This window comes from Mesocricetus auratus, unplaced genomic scaffold (genome assembly GCF_017639785.1).
Source record: "Mesocricetus auratus isolate SY011 unplaced genomic scaffold, BCM_Maur_2.0 Super-Scaffold_100676, whole genome shotgun sequence".
Lineage (NCBI taxonomy): Eukaryota > Metazoa > Chordata > Mammalia > Rodentia > Cricetidae > Mesocricetus > Mesocricetus auratus.
The window spans coordinates 4,402,119-4,423,021 of record NW_024429266.1 but is presented as its reverse complement, the minus strand read 5'-3'; the positions used below and the strand labels follow the sequence as shown (position 1 = coordinate 4,423,021).

The following is a 20,903-nucleotide window of genomic DNA, read 5'->3' as shown; positions in this document are numbered from 1 at the left end:
AGTAAAAATGAAAGGTAACCAGAAACTCCAAGTTACATAAGAAAATAATGGCTTACTATGCACTCTAAAATAGATAAATGCTGTTTGCTTTCTGGCTGTCTGGCTCAAATTTATAATAAATCCTAAGAAATTGAAACACAGCTATCCATCACCATGTACATGTAACAAGCGAAAGAAACGGTATTACAGGGACACATGCGGGGGAAGGGGGGTCAAGGAGGATTAGAGTGTGTGGGGGGGGAAGTGGAGCGATGTTAGCTTCTCAGGGAACCGAGAAACGGTGTTTCCAGCGAGTGCGTGAAGACGTAAAGCTGTAAGCACACTATTAAAATTTACGGACTGTATCAGTAGAACAAACAGGAAAGAACACATGACAATATCAGAAGGACATGGCAGTGGGGGAGGGGGAGGGGTCTAAGGCTTTTATTAAAATACTGTGCCAAAAGGTCAAGGAATCAAAAACACAAGCTCAAGCACATTAATTGGACCTATGGGCGAAACCCCTAGGACAGGAAACGACGAGGAAGAACGTGGGGTGAAGGGAAATGTCCCACTCTTGACTTGGACCACTCTGCTCTGATCCAGTGGGCGACAGTTCTTGTTAGATTCCGTCTCAGCCCCAGATGAGACCCAGAGGAGGCATCTGTGCCTCGGTCCGTCCTGCGCTGCTGTAACAGCAGACTGAGTCCCATGGGAAGGACAGGAATGTACTCCTCACAGCTTCTGGAATCTTCTGATCCTATTTTGATCGTGGCACTGTGAATCCATAGCAATCCTTCTCCGCCCTTCCCCAGACATGCCCACTCCACTGCTCAACTCTAGGCCCGTTGAGAACAGGTGACCCCTTCATTAAAAATACTTCTTACCCGTCTTTTGTGATCCTTAGCATGGTCAATATTATTCATTCAGTAAACACTTCTTGCATGTGTACTAAGTGGCCAACATTCCAACAGAATCAGGAACACAGCAGGCAACAAACCAGGCAGAACCTTGGCCCCTTGAAACATGCATTGGATATGTCTGGTTCCAACCTTCTGGGCCCTCCCAGTGTTGGGCAGCTCTCTGGACTCCCTGTGGTGTGTGCCTCTGTGAAGCGTTATCACACTGTAAGTTTGGGAGTTTGGTAGGACACAGACCTCTCCGTTTCCTGTTTTTCCTGCCTTCTCGGTGCCACAAATACAAGCCATGCTCCATAAATGCGCTACGAACATGCCAGTGTTGAGTAGGATGGCACAGATTTCTTTGCCATCTCCTCCTTATTCTTGCTCCTTTCTAGATAGCACAAATTAAATTATCATTGTTCGGGAAATCTATCCTCATACACATGATAGAAAACTTCATAGCAAAACGGAGGTGTTGTGTGAAGCTGACCCCCCAGCAAGGCTGGGTGGAACAGAAGGAGGAGATGGACCAGACCAGCAGAGCGATGGAGACTCGTGTCCTGTTAGCGGTAAGATACACAGCCAGATTCTCACCAGTCAAACGCCAGGACACCAGCCATGTGCGTACAGTCAGCGAAACGAAGAGAAACGCGGGGTGAAGCCTAGAAAACTGACATCCTCGCTGCTTCTTGCAGGTTAGATGGGAGAAAGATAAGCTCAAACCAAAGCTGGTTTATCTGAAAGCACAGGGGAAGAAAAGGACAGCTTGCCCGAGAGAGGTGCTACCCGTCTGTCTGTGCCTCTGTCTATACCCTGAGAGCTGAAATGATTAGTGAAAAGTCCAGAAACTTGGAGCCTTTCAGGGCTCGACTGGAGTCCTGTGCTCTTAGACACAGTCAGCAGGAGTGAGGCCCAGGACGGAGATGGAGCAAGAGATAAGATTGAGGGCAGTCGCCTGTGCCTCTCCCAGCACCTCCTGTGAAAGGCTCACACTAGACAAAGGCGACACTCATGTTTATTGTGAAGATGCTGCTGGGAAAAATCAGATTGTGGATGGTGTCCTTGGCCAAGCTATTGTTCCCAACTGCCTCAAGGCAGAGGGCACTGAACGGAGAGCCTGAGCAAGGCAGAGCCCAGAGGCCAGATAGAAGAATTTGCAAACTCAGACTCCACACAAGATCTTTGTCCTGGGGAAGTGACCGGGCAGAGACAGACTAGAGGCAAACTAGTTTCTTTTAAAATACAGACATAGCTGTTTGATCAGTAAGGTAACATCACCAGTGTGCCAACAGGACATGGGCTGCAAATCGGCAGATCCCCAGTGAGGAAGTGAGTCTTCTCTGCGGCCTTCTGGGCCTTCTCTTTGAAAGAGAGCAGGGAGAGGAAGCCTCCAAAGAGGAGGAGCAGGGGCTGCTGGAACCAGGGCCTCAGCATCCTGAGGATGCTGGCTTTCTGTCCCAGTGACACGGCTGTTCCCTACTCTTCCCTTCTCTGGAGGAGGGCTCATAATAACTGTTCTGTGTCTTATCAGTCTGTGAGTCTAAGAATATATCCTGGAAGCAAGTCCGCTCTCAGGGGGCACATGATTCGGGTGCACAGGCATCGAGCAAGGGCCGTGGGAGGAATAGCACATCCAAAGGAGGGGACAGAGCTCAGAGTGTGATGGCTTCACTCATGCTTGTCCACCAACAGGACCTCAAGCCAGAAAGCAGGAGGAGCATGGAGCAGGGAGGAATACCCAGTGAGTTTCTGGACAGTCTTCTTTACCTGTTAGGCCAGAGTGACTGGAAGTGGTTCACTCGGCTTTCCACCACCGTCGTGGGCACCTGCGAGAACTAACTTAGAAGGAAAAGGTGTTTTGGCTCAGAGTTGGATGTTTAGATCCCTGGTTAGCTGGCATTCCTGCTTTTGGGTCTGTGGTGAATTGGTGCCTTGGGGCAAGAGCACAGGACAGAGTAAACTGCTCACCCCAGGACAATCAAAAACAAGGGTGAAAAGATGGATGTCCCACAATTACCTTCAAGGGCCTGTGGGGATGGGAGGGGCATCAGATTTGGGAGCCAAGGGGTGCTGGGTTGGTCATTTCAAAATGCTCCTGGATCCTGCCATCATGCCTACATTTCACCCAAGCCTTCGCTGCTGGTCATGCCTTTTCATCTACACTGTTTTTTCCTGGGGGGGGGGACAAGGAAGTAGTCCTCTTAGGAGCCCATCCCTACTCCCCCTATCTGCCAAAACCCTGCTAACTCACCCTCAGCCTGAAACCTCCCACTAGGCTCCATCTTCTAAAGGTTGTGTTGCTTTCCTAGTGTTGCCCAGCTGAGGGACACATGGCATTTAACACGCCATCCTTTGGGGGAACATTCTGGATCCAAACCCTAGTGGGCAGCCAGGGGAGAAAGGCTGGAGACAGGAGGAGATACAGCTAGTGCTATCTGGCCTTGGAGGCCAAAGGATTCTATCCACATTTGCCTTCCTTAGCACATCCCAGTGTCCTTGCAAGCCCACAGGGCAGAGGCGGTTGGCATGTGCCAGCCCCAGCCTGGGGAGGAAAACAGAAAGCCTTGGGGAAAGCGAAAGTAAGGCTTCTGCTAATGCCTCCCTTGACCCTGAGGCTTCCTGCCCCTTGGGAAAGCTCTATAGCCAGAAGGTCAAATCCTGCAGCCTGTGGAAGATTCCTTACGATAAAGACTGAGTCCTGATAAGCTTACTTCCTCCTGGCTATCTGAGGACTTTCCCTTCCCAGAACCTAGCTACTGCTTCCCTCAACACTCTCCAAGCCCCAAATTAGAAGAAAACACTTTCCCTGGAGCCATTTTGCTCCTGGATTTCTTTCCCCCCACCATCATTAGAATTTGGAGTAATTGAGTGTGGTCTCTCAGGTCAAACACAGTTTAAACAGTGCATGACAGATTCTTCTCTGCCCAGCTCCAACTAAAACGGAATATAGATGTGCATTTCCTTGAGAAAGTGGCTACTCAGAGAGCAGAAGTCTCACAAAGATAAAATACGTAGAAAACTGTGCCTCAAGTATTTATAAAATTTGTTTTAAGGGCACTTACCAGCCCACTAAAGAAGGAGTCCTATTGCACAAATGCGTAATGGACCACTGAGAGGCCTCTTTACCAGAACCCCAAGGTCTCCCAGAAGGAGAGTGTTTTAGACAGGAACGCAAAGCCCAAAGATAAAGGGAGGAGGAGTTTGTGCCCGAGCACTGGCATTTGGAGGTTTGCACTGAAAGACAAACCACGTATAGCCCTGGCCAGGGCTTGCAGTAAGCAGTGGGCCCTCCAGCTAAAGACTGACTGTGCAGACCACAGAATGGGGCACCTCAGTGGACATGGTGGAGAGATGTCCTGGTCCCGAGGCTTCTGCAGGAATGAGGAGAGACTGCATGCTGCCAGAGTTTGCAGTCTCTGTAGGACGGGAACTAGAAACTCTCTCAGTGAGAGCACCTTCAGAAGGGGAGGGGCTCCCTCCCAGCCTCTGGACCTTCTGAGGATGGAAGGAAAGCTGAGCTGCTTGAAGGCTGTGAGATAAAAAAGACACTGGAGGCAGGGGCACCTGGGACAGTCACAAATGCAGAAAGGTCTTTCCCTCTCTCTGTGCAGCTGAGGATTCTGAGTGCCCACCCTCAGGTAGCCTCTGTGTGAAGCGTTTGAGTGTGACTCCAGTTACCAACTCTATGATCAGTTTGACACAAACTAGAGTCACCTAGGAAAGGAACCTCAACTGAAGAATTTCCTTGATCTGGTCGGCCTGGGGTTATGTCACCGAGTCACTGTCTTTTATGCTACTTGGAGCAGAAGAGCTCAGCCCACTGTGGGAGGCACCACCCCTAGGCAGGTGGGCCTGGGTGGTATCAGAAAGCCGGTCAGGCAAGAGACCACAGGAGAGCAAGCCGGTAAGCACATTCCTCCCTGGGTTCTGCTTCAGCTCCTGCCTGGTGTTCTTCAGTGATGCTCTGTGACCTGGAAGGATATGTCAAATAAGCCTTTCCCCCAAGTGATTTTGGTTATAGCATTTGACCCGACAACAGAAAAGCAAAGTAGAACTACATTCCCCCCAAAAGCTAGGTGATACTTGACTTTCATTTCTGTTTTCCAATGAAGTAAAAAAAAAAAAGTTTTGTTTTGTATGTGTGTTTGTTTTAAGAAAGAAAGACAGGGTTGGGGGAGGAGATCCCTGAAGTGAGGAGCTGCAGGCCACAGGAAGCCACATCGAGATTGGCATCCCCATATGCCCTTCTTCAATCCCAGGTTCTAAGGACAGCATCCTTTTCCCTATGCCCTAGGAAAGCAGCACAGACAGGTTTTGATTGGTCACACTGCTGGGAATCCCCCAAATAGCCCCACACCTGGTGCTGATGAGCTACAGCAGTCTGGAGGGAACTGGACGGACCCCAGATCTGGGTCTCTGGACTCTCTCTCCCTCCCTGTCTGCTGATTTCCTTGCTATCTGGAGAAAGACCTGCTGGGCAGAAAGAGCAAATTAGTGATTTACAGATGAACAAATAGAACCATGTCTTTCCTGTTCTCTGCACTGAGCACTGTGGTAAGAAATGAAAGAGAAGAAACAGATGCCTCAGAGGACTTGGGTGCCCAGCAGACAGACCAGCTAACACAGGGCGAGCCACCCGAGAGCCCTTCCAAAACAACAAACTCGGACTGGGCAAGACAGTGGAAAGGGAACAGGGGTGCGGGGCTCGCGGCCAGCCTGTATACGCAGAAGCTGGGGAGTCTGGGAGATGCCAGAGGGGACGGGGCCCGGGTAAGTGCCTAGAAATAGGAGGTGAAGTGTGTGTTTGTGTGTGTGTGCGCGGGGGTGTCCTTTGAGAAAGTCTGACCTTAGCTATGCTCTGCCCAGGGCCGAGTAGGTGGTGGGTGAGAGGAACAGATTAGAAGCTCCAGTTTGGGGGGCCCCATGCATCCTTCATCTACCCTGGATCTTTATTGCACACCCTTTTCACTCCCCTGTCTATGTAGGTCACCATTCTGTGGCTCCCCAGCGGGTGGGGGGGCTCACACGCTCTTCGTTGGGCGCACACTGGTGAGGTCCTTTCTTATAACTCCATCCCTTGGCTCCCAGGGAGCTGCTCACTTACTGTTAGCTGATAACACACCCCAGGACTTAAATTTGCACATGAAGATTCCTGAAGTCTTTGAAACTACAAAGGAGTTCCATGAGCCTGTAGACATAGATTCCCAGTATATGTGCTGCCCTCTCCTCTGACCACGCATACAATTCACCCTTCCTTAGATTCAATAGCAGCTCACACCCCTCTCCCAAGGGCCTAAGGATCAAACTCTTGTCCTTTGTCAGGGTCAGTGGAAGGAACTCCGGGGATGCCTGTCCTTTGACTCACAGATATTTGGTTCTGGAGAACATGCCACCCCATAACCTCCACAAGCTATTCTCCAGAATTGCTCACAGCAAAGTAAGCCACCTGTATCTTTAAAGTGTACTTTCAGGCCACCTGTAGATCTGGGGACCAGGCAGGGGCCCAGAAACTGCTCACAACAACTCCCAAGTCATCCACAGGCACACAGGAACCTGTGCGCTCGCCCGAAGCTCACAAGTAAGAAAAGCCATGCCCTGAGGGTTTGGGGACTAGCCTTCTGCCTCATGCCAATGAGAAATTCTTTTTGTTTTTTTCCTATCAATTATCCAACTGCATCAGGCTGTGAAATCAAGCTTCCACCAATTAGATGAGACACAGTCACCACTTGCCTTAGGGATAAAAGACAGAGACAATCTTGACCAAGAACCCTCACTACTAGCCTGGTTTAGGTTCTGGCAAACCCTTTTTGTAAAAAGAAGTTGCCTCGCTGAATTGCTTCCACTTCATCTGCTTGATCCTTTGTGCAACACAGGGATCATTGTGTTCCAAGAACACCACTCACGGGTGGCATGTCCAGTAAGTCATTTCCAGAGTGTAAGAGAATAAGGTTGAATTGGATCCCATGTGATAATCCTGTGGGAGAACCCAGACCTTCAAGTATACCACAGAGAGGGGATGGGACGGGGTGGGGGTTGACGGAGGAAGATGGCTTAACCTGAGACCATGTGCTTCTTCAGAGCTTGTCCTTTCAGCCGGTTGGGTGGTTCAGAGCTACCCTAGGGTGGAGGAAGGGATTCAAAAGGAGTAAAGAGAAGTCAGCGAGGAGGAACCTCTTAAGGCCTCATGCATGGCTGGGCAAATACTCCGCCACTGAGCCACATCCCAGGTTGTCTGAAGGACACACAGACCTTGGTCATTCCTCTCTGCCAGCCAAATGCCTAGCCACTTGTGCAGGCTTGGAGCCAGATTTACCTCTAAAGACCAGAAAGACAGAGGTGAGGAGCCCCGAGTGAGTGTAGGAACCCTGGATCTTCAGGAGCCAGGGAGAGGATGAACACTTGGACAGGAACCCAACACCCATTGTGACATTTCCATCAAGAACTATGAACTGCACAGTGATGAGTCCTATTCCTTACCTTCTCTTCTCACCATCCCTTTCTCTCCCTCTCCTCTCTCAACACGAACACACAAAGAGAACATTAATTAGAGGGGAAATTGTCCACAGTCTGGGGAAATTCCCAACTTAAGGAGGATCTGGTTTCCTACAAAGATAACTGTGTGTGTGTGTGTGTGTGTGTGTGTGTGTGTGTGTATGTGGTTGTGCCTGAATCATTCATTAGGTGTGTGGGAGAGATTTTTACAGAGAGGTAGGCAGAGGCTGCTGCAGAACTCTTTTTGTTTTATAGTAGCCTGGAGCTGAATTTCGAATGAACAGATTTCATGTAACAAATCCACCTCTTGGTGAGTCAAGAGAGCAACATTATAACAAAGCAGTTTCACCTACTTTCCAGAAAGCTTTGGAAACAGAGACAACTAAGTTACTAAATTATTCTGTCCTTAGCCGGGGAAGTGCAAAGGCAGGTTAACTCTGAGTATGCTCGGAACATCTTCCAGAGAGTTCCAGGACAGCAGGGAGAAAGAAAAGTTCACTTGCAGTTGCAAAACTCCAAGAAGTGATATGGGTACTGAAGACAATGTCCCCAAGGCCTAGGTCTGTCCCAGGTAGATAAAGTCAAGACAGCTGTGGATGACTTCAAGCCAGGGAAGGAGGAAGTGGGGAGAGACAGGAAGTCAGCCTACCACAGAGGCTTCCCCAAAAGGGTGGGGCCTGGTCAAACATTTCTTAGAAGACAAAGCCTTGTTTTCTCTGGGAGATGCTGAAGAAAAGAGGAAACTAATTAAATAAAAATTGAGGAAGCTGTGGGCCACAGGCTGGCTGAGAATAATCTAGACTCCACTATCAATCATCATAAACCAGTGTCACTTAGAATCCTCCAAGTCACCCTCTGTCCCAAGGGCATGTAGGATGGACTGCAATGAGACTAAGGCCCCTATGTTCTAGCTCACAGAGAAAGAGGGAGTCACAAGGGAGAGCACAGGTGACAGCCAGGCAGATATGCTACTTGAACCCAAAGATGTGTGTGTATCTTCTATTGGCTACTGGAAAACAGGGTCTTACATAAAAAGTGTTCAAGAAATCATAAGGGAAACAGAGGGGAGAAGTTTCTCCCCATCGGTCTCCTGATCCTTCACATCAAATGACTTAACAAACAATGTTTCCTTGGGGCATTTTCATGCTCCGAGTGAGGTTCGCCTGGGTGGATGGGTGAGTGGCCAGGAATCTGAGGAGGGCAAGGCACCCACGAGCTTGCCTTTGAACAGCGCTGACCTTGGTTTCCAAATCAGGAGTTCTTTCTCATCTGGAACCAACAAGGAACTAAAGCCACTCCCTCCCTCCAAAAATGTGACCCCAAAAGGCTGCTTTAGCTGCCAGGGAAGGCAGCGGCCACAGACTTGTGCTTGTCTTCCCAAGTGCAGCGCCCCGCTTGTTGGAGAAAGCTGGGAAGTGACTGAGTGGCTGGCTGGCCATGTATAGCCCAAGATGGCAGACACTCCCCTCATCGCCAGCTCCCGCCAAGGATGCTGCTTGAGCTGGGTTCATACTGGGTCTCACTGGAGACAGATGCCTTTACCTTCCCCTCCCACTCAGCTGATGAAGAATGAGCCAATTAAGAAGTCTAGGGACAAGTTAAGAGAAGGTCGACTGCAGAACCTAAATGCTTGTCTAACTAGCAACCAGCTAGCTCACAGTGGAAGGATTCGGCCAGGTGAGCAGTACACAAGATTAACCCAACAATCATTCTACCGACTTTCCATTTAGGAGATCAAGAGCGTGCACACCACACGCCAGGCAGGAACGCAAGTCACCTCTTGCACTAGAGTAGTATCTTAGTCTCCGAAGGACGTCCTCAGACATGTCTCTACTTGACATTCTTAATCAACCTTTCTAAAAGCAAGTTTTAAGAAAATGAACTCAATCCATAGAGTCCTTTCCATGGAAGCATTGAGAGTCTAAAGATAAAAACCAAAACAGGAGTGCCCTATGTGCCAGAGATCTCCCTGGCCAGCCAACTTAGCCTTCTTTGCAAATTCCAGGACAGTGAGCTCAAAAACCAAGATAGATGGACCCCAAGGAATGACATCTGCGGCTACCCTCTGTTACCCACACACATGTGCTCCCTGCCACACAAGAATGTGCACATATAGAAACTTTCCACAGTAATATGTACACGTACATTTGTGCAAAGAAAAAGAAAAGAAAATTTTGTTCTTAAGATATTCCACCTGTGGCACAAGGTGGACCGGGTATTCTAATTCACTAAAATGTGCTTTTCCCACTACAGGGAAAGAGAAGGGGACCGACCAGCACTGGGCTGGTGCTTAGACTGCTCATGATGTAGGCAGAGAGCAGAGAAAGTAGGGCAGACATTTCAGAAGTTGCAGGCGGCAGAGTGAGCCGTCCAGACAAGTGGACACAGAAGCAAAGGACAAACAGAGGCTTCAGAGGGCCGTGGGGTTAAGTCAGTCACAGTCCCGTTCTTAACACAGGAGACAATATCCCCACTTGGAAGCGGCATCCGAGAGAGTAGCGTTGGCAACCTGCAGGAGAATGTGAGATGAAACGCACTTGTCGGAACTCACTGTGAGCTCTGTTCTCGTGCAGATCCAGGCTTACACTCTACAGATTTGCTCCGCTCAGCACCAAGACTCTCCCCATGTTTCCCGACCGCCCGTGGCAGTTGTGCCTCAACTGCTGCTGGCTTGGGTTTACAGGCTTTTCTGTGAACCAATCACTGTGACTGCTCTGATTGGCCAACTCTGATCACGTGTTTACCCACAAGGCTAAGGGGTGAGGTCCCTGCTGTCAAAATCAAATGAGCTGATGGGGGGCTGGGTTCCTCAACAGAAAGTTGGGGTGCTCTAAACCAATACGATGTAAGGACTGGACAAAGAGAGAAAAACAGTCGCCAGGGCTGGGTTGGCTGCAGACTTCTGTAAGCATCGTTGAATGGGGGCTGCAGGGATGAAAGTACTGGGCTACAAGGGAGCACTAGGCAGGGAGTCGCAAAGTCCTTGCTGTAATTCCAGCTCTCTCTCTAACTACGGTGTGACTTTGAAGGAGTCATTGAGGCTCCCCGGGCCTTCGTGCCTCCGATGCAACAGAGAGCAGTAATTTAAATAATAGTAATGGCAAAAGCTCCCCTGGTTGCTGTGAGGATCATGATGTGATCCAATTGGATGAGATCATAGGCAGAAAAGCCTTTTGAAATGCTAACTGCAAAAGATTTATAAATATCAGAGTGTATTTGAGGCAAGAGAGAAGCATCAGCAGAGACACAGAGCGGGAACAAGTAGTGTGTGTTTGAGGAACATGAGCGGATTTGGTGTGGAGGGGAAAGCCAAGTTAGGAATGGAAAGCTAACGCGCAGTGACCCCACACAGCAAGGCTGAGCCAAGGTCAGATCTACAGAGTTCTGGGCTGCCTTTTTTTGGGGTGGCACCCAGGAGAGCTCACTTTGTTATGGCTGCAAGATGATGTCTAGAAAGGCAACAGAAGTCATTCCAGTTACTGAGGACACTCCCACGGACAGCCAGCTTTCCCAGTGGGGTGACACCAAGGTTGGCTGTGCCCCGGTCAATATTTGGTTTCTGGGAGGCCCTTGTCCCCATATCCTACTAAGGAATAATTACTGCAACAGGTGGAGAATGGAACCTGGGGGGGGGGGCAAGGCCAAGGTCCTGGAGGGTGTGGCAGGGAGTTGAGGAGGAGGACTAGAAGTAGCAGGTGGGACAGTTGGGGCCCTCATGTGTGATCAGCCCTGATTAAGGGAAATCACTTGAGCTTACTAGTCCTGTGAGCTAATTCGCTTCTTTACATTGTCAGGAGGGCTTGTCCAGTGTGCAGGACCTTCAGGGAGCAGGACAAACTCTTTAGACTGGGTATTTCGGGACTGGTCCTGGGGACCTTTGGAAACAGGTCTCTCAAAACAAGTTTTTTTTGTGGCTTTTTTGTTGTTGTTGGTTTTATTTTTTGTTTTTGTTTGTTTGTTTTGAGTTGGTTTGTCTGTCTACTTCCACTATCCCCAAGGGACAGGAGTAGGAAATGAGAGAGAAATATGTCTGACCCTCGGGTTGCTTGAGTCCTACAGCCCCTGGCTTATTGTGTGGGCTTCCAGAGAGCAGTAAGTAAGAATGATGGGGATACATGACCACTGACTTGTTTAGGGCCCTTGACAGTTTACAAAAGAGCCTCAAGCCATTTCCCTTATGTGAGTTCTCCCACGAAGCTGGCCGACAGTGTTGGTTGTGGCAGTTCAGAAAGTCTGTCATTTGCTCACAATCCCAATTGTCACTACACAGGACAGTCAAGACCTCTTCGGACTCTCTGGCTCTCAACTGTGTTTCTGTGGAGACTGAAAACCTCCAAAAGCCACCTTCTCTCAGCCCAGGCTGGCTGTGTCCTGGAAAGCCCACCAGCACCTTCCAGTCATGTTTCTGTGACTGGGTCAGGGTGAGCAGTCTGGAGATGTGTATTTCAGCTTATCCTAAAGTGCCCTAGGGAAATGATTTAAGCTTTAGGGTTGTCGTCTCAGAATGGTGTTGGCACTGTCCATTGCAGACCACCCCACAACCTTGCCGATGTCCTCTTAAGAAACACTCCTGTGATGTTCCCGGAGATGAGCATAGCCAGCCTTCTGTTTTCTGTTTTTCTACCTCCTCAGCCCTTTTAGGAATACTCCCTTCAGCCCTAAGACAGGGGGAGGTGACAGTGCCAGACTGGACCCAGGCTGCCAGGGACAGTGGAGCTCTTCTGTGCTGTGGGACTTGGTCCCAGGTAGGTTTGCCCAGAGGCCGTTTTGCTGGAAGGATGAGCTACAGGGAAAGGAGCTTCGCCACAGGTGAGCAAAGAGAGGCAGCCAGCTCAGAGGCTTTTAAATGTAAAGTGCTCTCCTGAGAGTGTGCAGACCCGATTCCAGGGAGATCAAAGTCGGGAAATGCACGCTCCTCCGGAATCAAAGGCTCCTTGCTCTCAAGAGCAGACAGCAAAGATCCCCCCACACCCCCTGCAAGAAGAGCCAAGCAGAACAATGGAGAACGGCCGCCCCTCCCCCAGACCAGAGGGGGCCTGGCCTAGTCCGCAAACATCTGCACCTGGACTGCACCTGCCAGGCAGGGCTGACCTGGAAGCAGCGAAGTGCACCTGCTCTTTTGATTCCCGTCACTCTCCGAGGTGGGATGCTTCCATGGATTCTTGCGTGGCCCCTTCCCTCCCTGTTCTTGTGGTTGGCTGAAGGGTAGAGTGGGGAGGGCAGTTTCCAGTTCCAGCACATCTAGTCCTTCCTTCTGTGACCTTGGACTGTCCCTAGCTTGGCAAAGCTTGCTCAGCATCATAGATTCAACTAACCCTCCTGCTTTATTGACTGTTGGGGAAATGGTGGGGACAATGGTTGGGACTGATTCTGCATTGGAGAATGAACCATTCATGTGGCTTTGACTGGATGACAGAGAGGGCGAAGGAAAAACCTGAATTTTCTATACTTCTCAGTTCCAACTAGATTTTTTTTGATTCATCAAGAAAATTGATGACTGTGGGTATATTTCATTGGTATAGAGCATAAAGCCCTCGGTTTCAGCCCTAGCATAAGAGAAAAAGAAAGGAAAGAAGGAAGGAAGTTAGGAAGGAAGGAAGTTAGGAAGGAAGGAAGGAAGGAAGGAAGGAAGGAAGGAAGGAAAGAAGGAAGGAGGGAGGAAGGAAGGAAGGAATTGAAGCTAGAATGACCATCCTTAGCATTGCACTCAAACCCTCACCTGCACAGGAGGGAGAGAGGGAGGGAGGGAGGGAGAGAGGGTGACCTCCATTCCTCACTCCTAGTCTGTGGCCTCTGCTGTATTCACCTTGTTCTCTGGGTAGACTGGACTTTTCCTCCTGAGCCCCAGCTGTAAGCACGCCCCCGTGGTAACGCAGGGAGAGAGGGTTTCCCTTTGCCTCAGTGTGCTCTGACCTCATCTCCCGCCTCCCCTTCTCGTGGACACGTCTCCACTTTGGGCTGTGCGTCTGCTTCTCCCCCTCAGTCTCAAGCTAACTTCACTCTGTCTGGACTCCCTCCTAAAACTGTTTTGACAAAGTCACTGGAAGCTTTCCCTGAAAAGTTCAAATCTTCATCTCATAGGGCATGACACAATTTTAATGTAAATTAGCATGTTCAATGACATAATCTTTGGCTTTGGGATTTCTCTGATTTGTTACCCCTTCATCTAAACATTCCAGATTTTTCTAGATACTTTTATATAGAGAGGATAATTTATGCTGTGTTTCAATTTCCACATATAGCCTAAGAGTTTCAAATAATTATTTCCCCAAACTTCTGAACCTCAGACTTATGTAACCAACAATGGCTGGATAATTTGTTAAGATGGGCATCTCAACATGTTCATACCCGTTACCGTATCTCAGGCATCATTTATTATGCCATTTCCATCACAGTTGTTGCCTTTTCCACCCATGCTGTCCCCAGACCAGAAGGCTGAGGCTTCATCTATCTCCCTCCACCAAAATGCTATCACACCAAACCCTCACCACTAACACCTCTTTTAAGATGGTACCATCCATCTTCCCACCCCAGCTCCAGTGTAGGTTCATGCCATCCCCGCCCCTGCAATGGTGCAAGCTCCCTGCCTGATTGATCTGCCTTAAATCAAGACCATATTTTCAGACTATCAAGAAGTTCCACTTAATGTCAGACCCACACCCCCACTGTTGGTTCCCTATCTATAGACAGGGCCCTATACACCAAGGAATACTGCTTGATGGCTTGTTTCTAAGCTCATATCCAACTACTTTTCTTATATAGCCCAGGCTCACCTGCCCCAGAATTGTTCTATCCACAGTGCTCTGGGCCTTCCAACATCAATTTGCCATCAAGAAAAAAGAATTCTCACTTGTGGTTCCATTGTTTCAGGTTTGTCAAGCTGACAATCAAGATCAGCCAACCTCACAAGTCTACACCCCCTTATCAACTTGACACTGAAACGTATCTCTGATAAACTGTAACCTTTCCTTTCTCGTTTGCCCCCAAGAGCTTACACTAATCTTGAGATACAAAATAGTACAAATTTAGGAATCTCACAGTCTACTAAAAATCCCATCATTTAAAAGTTCAATTTCTTGGCCGGGCAGTGGTGGTGCACGCCTTTAATCCCAGCACTCGGGAGGCAGGAGCAGGCGGATCTCTGTGAGTCCAGCCTGGTCTACAGAGTGAGTTCCAGGACAGCCTCCAAGGCAATACAGAGAAACCCCGTCTCGAAAAACGGAAACATAAAAAGTTCAATTTCTTAGTCATTCCAGATTGAAAAATGATTATTGGTATTAAGTGTGCTCAGAGCAGCTAACATCTTTTTCACTTCCCTGGCTGACGTTAGGCCCTGACAAGTTCTGTGACCAATGGTCAGGTCCTCTGGGGTGATGGAAAAGCTCAATACATTGTATCTTCCACCAGACCCCAGGGGAATCTACTGCGGATACAAATGCAAGATCGGTGAAGTTCCACATGGGCTTCCCTCAAGGCTGATGGAGTTTCCCATTCACTAGAAGCAATGAAGGCTGAAGTTTGATTCCAGTTTGCAACACAATGGATTCTCAAGAGTAAATGCATTACCGTGGGTCAACAGCTCAGCTCGGTTCCTGTACCGCTGTCGTGTACCCTGCGAGAGTACCTTGCAAGAGAGATCCTGCAAGCTGTGCGTCTAACACCATGTCAAGACCTTTCAATGAATCCCTTTAGCTTTCTGGTGAAGTTCTAAACTCAACTAAGCATACAGTTCCCATCTTCCTCTCCAGTTTGCTTTCTGCCTCTCTTCCTCATAGAGTCCAACTATACTGAAACTCATCCTCTCCCGGGCTACAGTGGGCTAAGTCAGGACCTCTTTGACGTTTACTATACTCTAAATACCTTTCCTCTTGCTTCTATTGGATGCCAGCTTTAGCATCCTTTACTCCCCTAGATTGTTAGTACTCTGTGTCCTCAACACACCAGGTTCCCCCTCTTAGCGCCTGTCACATGCAATTGAAATTGCTGGGTACCAGTCTGTCTCCTAGATAATGTGGCTGCTGGAGCCTTGTGACTCCTGAGGGCGTCTCGTGCTGGAGATGACCTACAAGTAAATCTCTCATAGCAACTTTTGCCCAAGGAATGGAAAAGAAAGGAACTGTCTATGTGGGAGGAGAGGAAGAGACACAGAAACTGCAGTGCTTCTTGGCTGAGTTGAGATTTAATTTAGTGATAGACAGCCACAAATCCCCCACCCCACTCACCCATAGGTGCCCTCACACACAGCTTTCCACACCACCCGTTGCCCAGTTTCCCATTGGTTTTTTTTTTCTTCCTTTTAGATGAGAGTAACGGGTTTGGCCTGTGTCTCACAGTCCTTAGAAGTGAAAGTAGACCGGGAGGCAGGTCAGTTCTCCGAGAGGATTTCCTTGCTGTGCACCCCGCTCGCCACCCTGCACCAGTCCTGTCCCCGTGACCCAGGTTTAGCATGCATCAGTGAAATGTCCTCCAATCTGAGCTGATCTTTCTGCTAATACAAAGTGGCAGCTTTTAAATAGAGTAGCCTCCAATTGTCACTTCCAATCACAGGCTCTGCTGAGGGAGACTTAGAAAGACTTAATCGTCTTAAGAAAACAAACAGAGGCCTTCCTGCTGAAGAGCAGCATGCCCACAGATAGACAGATAGACAGACAGGAGACAGGACCAAAGCTGGCATGCCCAAGATCCTTCCTGTAATCCACCCCTCACTACCCCAGCACTCACAGACCAGGTCCCGGCGAGTAAAACCGACAACTCGACACGTCCCTCATCCTTTCCAATTAGCTTCTCCTCCTGCTCTCTCCCTCTTGCTGTCTGTCTCCCTGTGTGCGTCTGGACCTTTTAAAGGCATGAGGTATCTGCTGCTAATCCCTAAACAACTCTTCCTCCTCATCTCAGCTGACCTCAGACCATTAAAATTTAGAATGTGACAGATGAAGAGAGAAGCCCAGTCTAATATCTTCATTTTGTAAGAGTGGGAGGAAGTCCAGCAGGGGAGATAGAGTCATTTGCAAACGGACTCCTAGGCTGGAGCCGAACCCAGATCTCCTGATTCCGATCCCAGGTCTCTTCTGCTATGCCAGTGCTCTCCAACTGCCTACCCACCTGCATCTCTGCCGCCTGCGTATGTGTGTCTATATTGTGTATGCATGCACACATGCGTGTATGTATGTGTGTGTACTCACACATGTGTGTATGTGTGTGCAGGTGTGCACTCATACACATGTGTATGTATGTGTAGGTGTGCACACACAGATGCTTGCCCATATGGAGGCCAGAAGTTGATGTCAAGATGTCTTTCTTAACCACTTTCCACCTTATTTTTTGACAAAATGTCTCTCACTGGACCTGCAGATTGACAGTTTGACTAGACTGGCTGCCTATGAGCCCCAGGATCCACCTGTCTCTACCACTGAATTTATAGACACACACCTCGCTTTCTATATGGATTCTGGGGAACCCATACTCAGACCCTCAGGCCCTAACATCAAGCACGGTCAACATTAGCACTGGTCAACATTCCCAGGCCTCTCATGAGGATTTTGAAAAACTCTAGATTGAATATCCAGTGTCCCAAGTCCTACAGTTCCGACTGTTTGAGGGCTTTAGATATCACTGGCTTTGTGAAGTCCCCACGTGAAAAAATTCTGACTCAGTTCTGAATCAATAAAGATACTCCGTGTTTGTGAGCTTCTCTCCCAGCTTCTGTCCGTACCCATGGATGTGAGGGGAGTGTAACTGGGAAGCAGGGGCCGAGTTAACCAGCCAAAGATGCAAAAGGATTCAAGAAGAGGCTCTGTTGTTCAAGCCAAAGCGCTCCAGCTAGGAATTCCTTATTTCTTCAGAGGGAGTTGGCTATGGGGCTCAAGTTCATGCTGTCAATCATCGTTGCTGGGGCCTGGGGGACTTAGCACTAGGGTACTGGTTCTCAACCTTCCCCACACTGTAGCCCTGTAATACAGTTCCTCACGTTGGTCACCCCCAGCCTTACAATTATTCTTGTTGATACTTTGTAACTGTAATTTTGCTACTGTTGTGAATCATAATGTAAATATCAATGTGTTTTCTGATGGTCTTAAGCAACCCCTGTGAAAAGGTCATTAGATCCCAAATGGGGTCTCAACTCACAGGTTGAGAACCTCTGTTCTAGGGGTTAGTGAGTTGTACAGGAAGTTGTGGATACTCAAACCCCTGATTTCTGGCATGAGAAATCCCTTCCAACCTTTTCAATGACGTGTTTCTGAAGCACAGCCTCTGGAAGGCGAGCTCGTCCAGGTCAGAGGCTGTAAGTCAGCTGTCCCTCAAGCGCAGGGTGTCCTTTTGGGGTCTGTTTTACAGTGGCTGTTCTAGATGTGCTTGAGGTAAACACTGGAACTCTGAACCCAAAGGTAAGGAGAGTGCCAGGAATAGACATGATCTAATAGGACAAAGACATCGTGAATAAACCGACGTCTAAGACTGCAGCCAGGCAAATGCCCTAAAGCAGGCCCACACCTGGCAGATCACAGGACTCACCCAAGGGCTTGAGAAAGCATGGATGCTCTGAGTCATCCTCCCCAAGGGTGGCACCTGGGGATCTGCATCACTTTGTAAGCGCCCCAGGCATTTCTGATGCCTGCTCAGGTCTGTCCTTTCTGCATGAAGAAGCCTTCGACCTGAGCATGAATCTCCATGCAGCAAAGTGAGTTTTTTCAGACACAATGTGACAACTGACTGTTCTTTATAGGACAGTCTGTTCACTCACCCATAGGGAACTCACAAAAGGTGGTTGGAAGCATGACCAGGAAGCAAGCCCTACCCCACCCCCATCGTTTTTGGAATTGGCGGGTAGGCCTCAGAGGGTTGATGGAATCTGGAGAGTCTATGCCCTGTTCTTCCCTACTCTGTTCTCTCCAGGATAAGTAACTAGCTGTAGGGGACCCTCAGGAGGTCTTCCCCTTTGTAATGTGTCTCCCAGGGTCAAACAGCAAGGCAGAGATGCTGTGGACTTCTATTCTACGAACTCACTAGCCCCTACACCGGCCTTACTCACTGTATGATCTAGCAAAATCCTCTGGGTTTGAACGCGCTTTGTGAAAAATGCCGCAATCCTCTCTGAGAGTCCGGGATGAATAATCAGCCAGCAAACCACAGCTCCACCTTATTTAAGTGGGTAGTGGCCGAATGTGGTCCACAGTCAGCCCCTGTGAAGTGGCTCTGGGGAACCCCTTTCTGTAGTTCTCATGATGGCACTGTAGGGGAATTCACAGTCAGAAGAGTGAGACCCACAGAAGGCAGGGAACTCGAAATCCCGCTGGCGGAGTCGGTTGGTGTGCTGTCCATGTCCCCTTGTCTGGGGGTGGGGGCTAAATATTTTCTCCTAAGTCCAAGTATCAGACCTGAACCCAATTGTTGGAGCCTGCACCTGTGTCTTCTGACTTTCCCCACAGCAGGACTTAAAATCCGGATGCTGGCGGAGACGAGAGCCCAGTATGTAAGACTGCGCCATTGAGAGTCTGTTCCTCATCAGTTCATATTTTATTCACTTGCTGCTACATGCTCGTCATTAAACATCATGGGAAGTTAAAGTAACTTCTTTGTCCCAGTGTGCCCAACTGTGGCCCATGGGCCGCATGTGCCCCCAGATGGCAATGAATGTGGCCAGCATATTTGAAGATGGCAACACTGTGTGGCATGTGGCAATGGCAAACGGTTCGATACGGCTGCTAGCCGTTAGGACCGGGCACACGGGTCAGCGGCAGTGTGCCGGCCCAGTGTTCACAGGCACCTGGATTCGATCTCCAGCACCATAAACAAACAAACAAATGGCATTAACTCGTTATGGTAATTGTAAGCATGTCTCCCCTGAGGAAAGCATGGTGTATGTGAATCCATGGATGTGTGAGTGTGCTCACACCATAAAGGATATCCTTCGCTCTTTAAGAGGTTTTTTATTTTTTGCCTAAATCAATTTATTTTAATTTCATTAAATAATTGAAAAGCAGACCTGGGATTAGAAGACAGAGGCAGAAAAAGTTCACGGTAAAGAGAGAACAGCGAGAATATCTCCTCCGCCTAACCCCAGAGTCTGGAAAACATGGGATTGTGTTTGCCCAGAGGAATCTCATCATCTATGACTCTTTGGGAGAGCCCAGCTTTCACACAAAGAGAGCTGAAGCTTCCTGGTGGTGAATGAGAGGTTACAACTGAGGCTCAAAGCGCTGGATCTGTGCCTGTTCCGTGAGAAGCCAAAAGGGACGTGCGCAGCAGCCATCCCCTGAGCTGAACCCTGCCTTCCCAACGCCAGCCTGGCTGTCCCAGTGCAGAGACCCGCATCACAAGAACCTGAAAGCCTGCCAAAGCCGTCACCATGATGAGCAGGTGAGCTGAGGAGCCCCGGATCTGTGGCAGACCTTCCTGTGGGCAGAGCTGCCTTGCAAACGGGCTGTCAGAACTGATCAATGGGCAAGTGGAGTTGCTGACTAGGGGGACTTCAATTTTAGGGATTTTGAAAAAGAAGTATCACTAAGATCCATTTCAGGGCATAACAGTGCGAGCATAAAATCAACCTTTTTAATACTTTCTTGAGGCTGGGGAGCAGGGAGGAGGGAAGGACAAAGGCGAGAGACTCTTGGCTCGTGGTTCCCAGGAGAGATACAGTCATCTGACCAAGCAGCACAGGTTTGAAATGCCATGAGGGGACTCTGTGAAGTTGCAGGGCCCTGATCTGCACAGGGAAAGCCCAGACAGCGTTGTGTGGCTGCTTGTTCATTTGTCAACTTGCTCTGGGACTGAGCTGAAAATGGCTGTGTAAATAACTCAGCCAGGGAGGCCGGCAGAGCAAATCACTGGCAGTTACTGCGCTATGAAATATGCATTAATTACATTAAACATTCAGTCTGAATCTCAGCACTGAGGCCCCGTTTGCCAGTTCTTATAGAGCACAGGCAGAGAGGCCAGAATGAGGTGGCGGTGGCCTTCTGTATGGAGGCCCAGTCCTGAGTGCCGCTCCCCGACCTCCTCCTCAGATGTCCCCGGTGTGGCCTAGGGGTCCCTGCCCAGCATCACAGCTGTTAATGAGGCCAGGGCCCACAGCTCTCACTCCTTAGGATCTCCCACCTCTGCTCTGTCCCCTCAGACACTGCCCACAGCGCCTTGAATCTCAGCCAGCCATCTCTCGCGTGTGTGGCTGCTCACAGAGGAGCTGGGTGTGAAGATGGAGGCTCATTAGAGTCTGGTGCCATCAGCAGAAAAGCCTCTCCCCAGGGAGAGAAGAGTCCAGCTTAAGTCACTGCCTGGCAAGGGACCAGATGTGCTGACTTGCCTTCAGGGGTGGGGTTGATTCACACACGACAAAGAGAGAGACATGCACACGCTTACACGCACACAGGATTCAGACAGGGACAGGTTCACACAAGATAGAAAGAGAGAGATTCACAAAAGATGGAGAGTGATTAATATACGTTGAAGATACGCACAGATTCGTACAGTGTGGTATGTGAATTACTTGTCTATTACTGTGAGAAAACACCGTGGCCAATACAACTCACAGAA

General features: G+C 49.2%; 1 long non-coding RNA gene across 1 annotated transcript; it reads left to right on the top strand.

Annotated features, from left to right (window-relative positions):
* The first annotated feature begins 10,177 nt into the window (after positions 1-10,177).
* LOC121137150 lies at positions 10,178-16,540 on the top strand. Its single transcript, XR_005874382.1, has 4 exons — positions 10,178-10,277; positions 11,644-11,794; positions 12,006-12,118; positions 14,781-16,540. It is a non-coding gene; the product is annotated as an uncharacterized LOC121137150 (long non-coding RNA).
* The last annotated feature ends 4,363 nt before the right edge of the window (positions 16,541-20,903 follow it).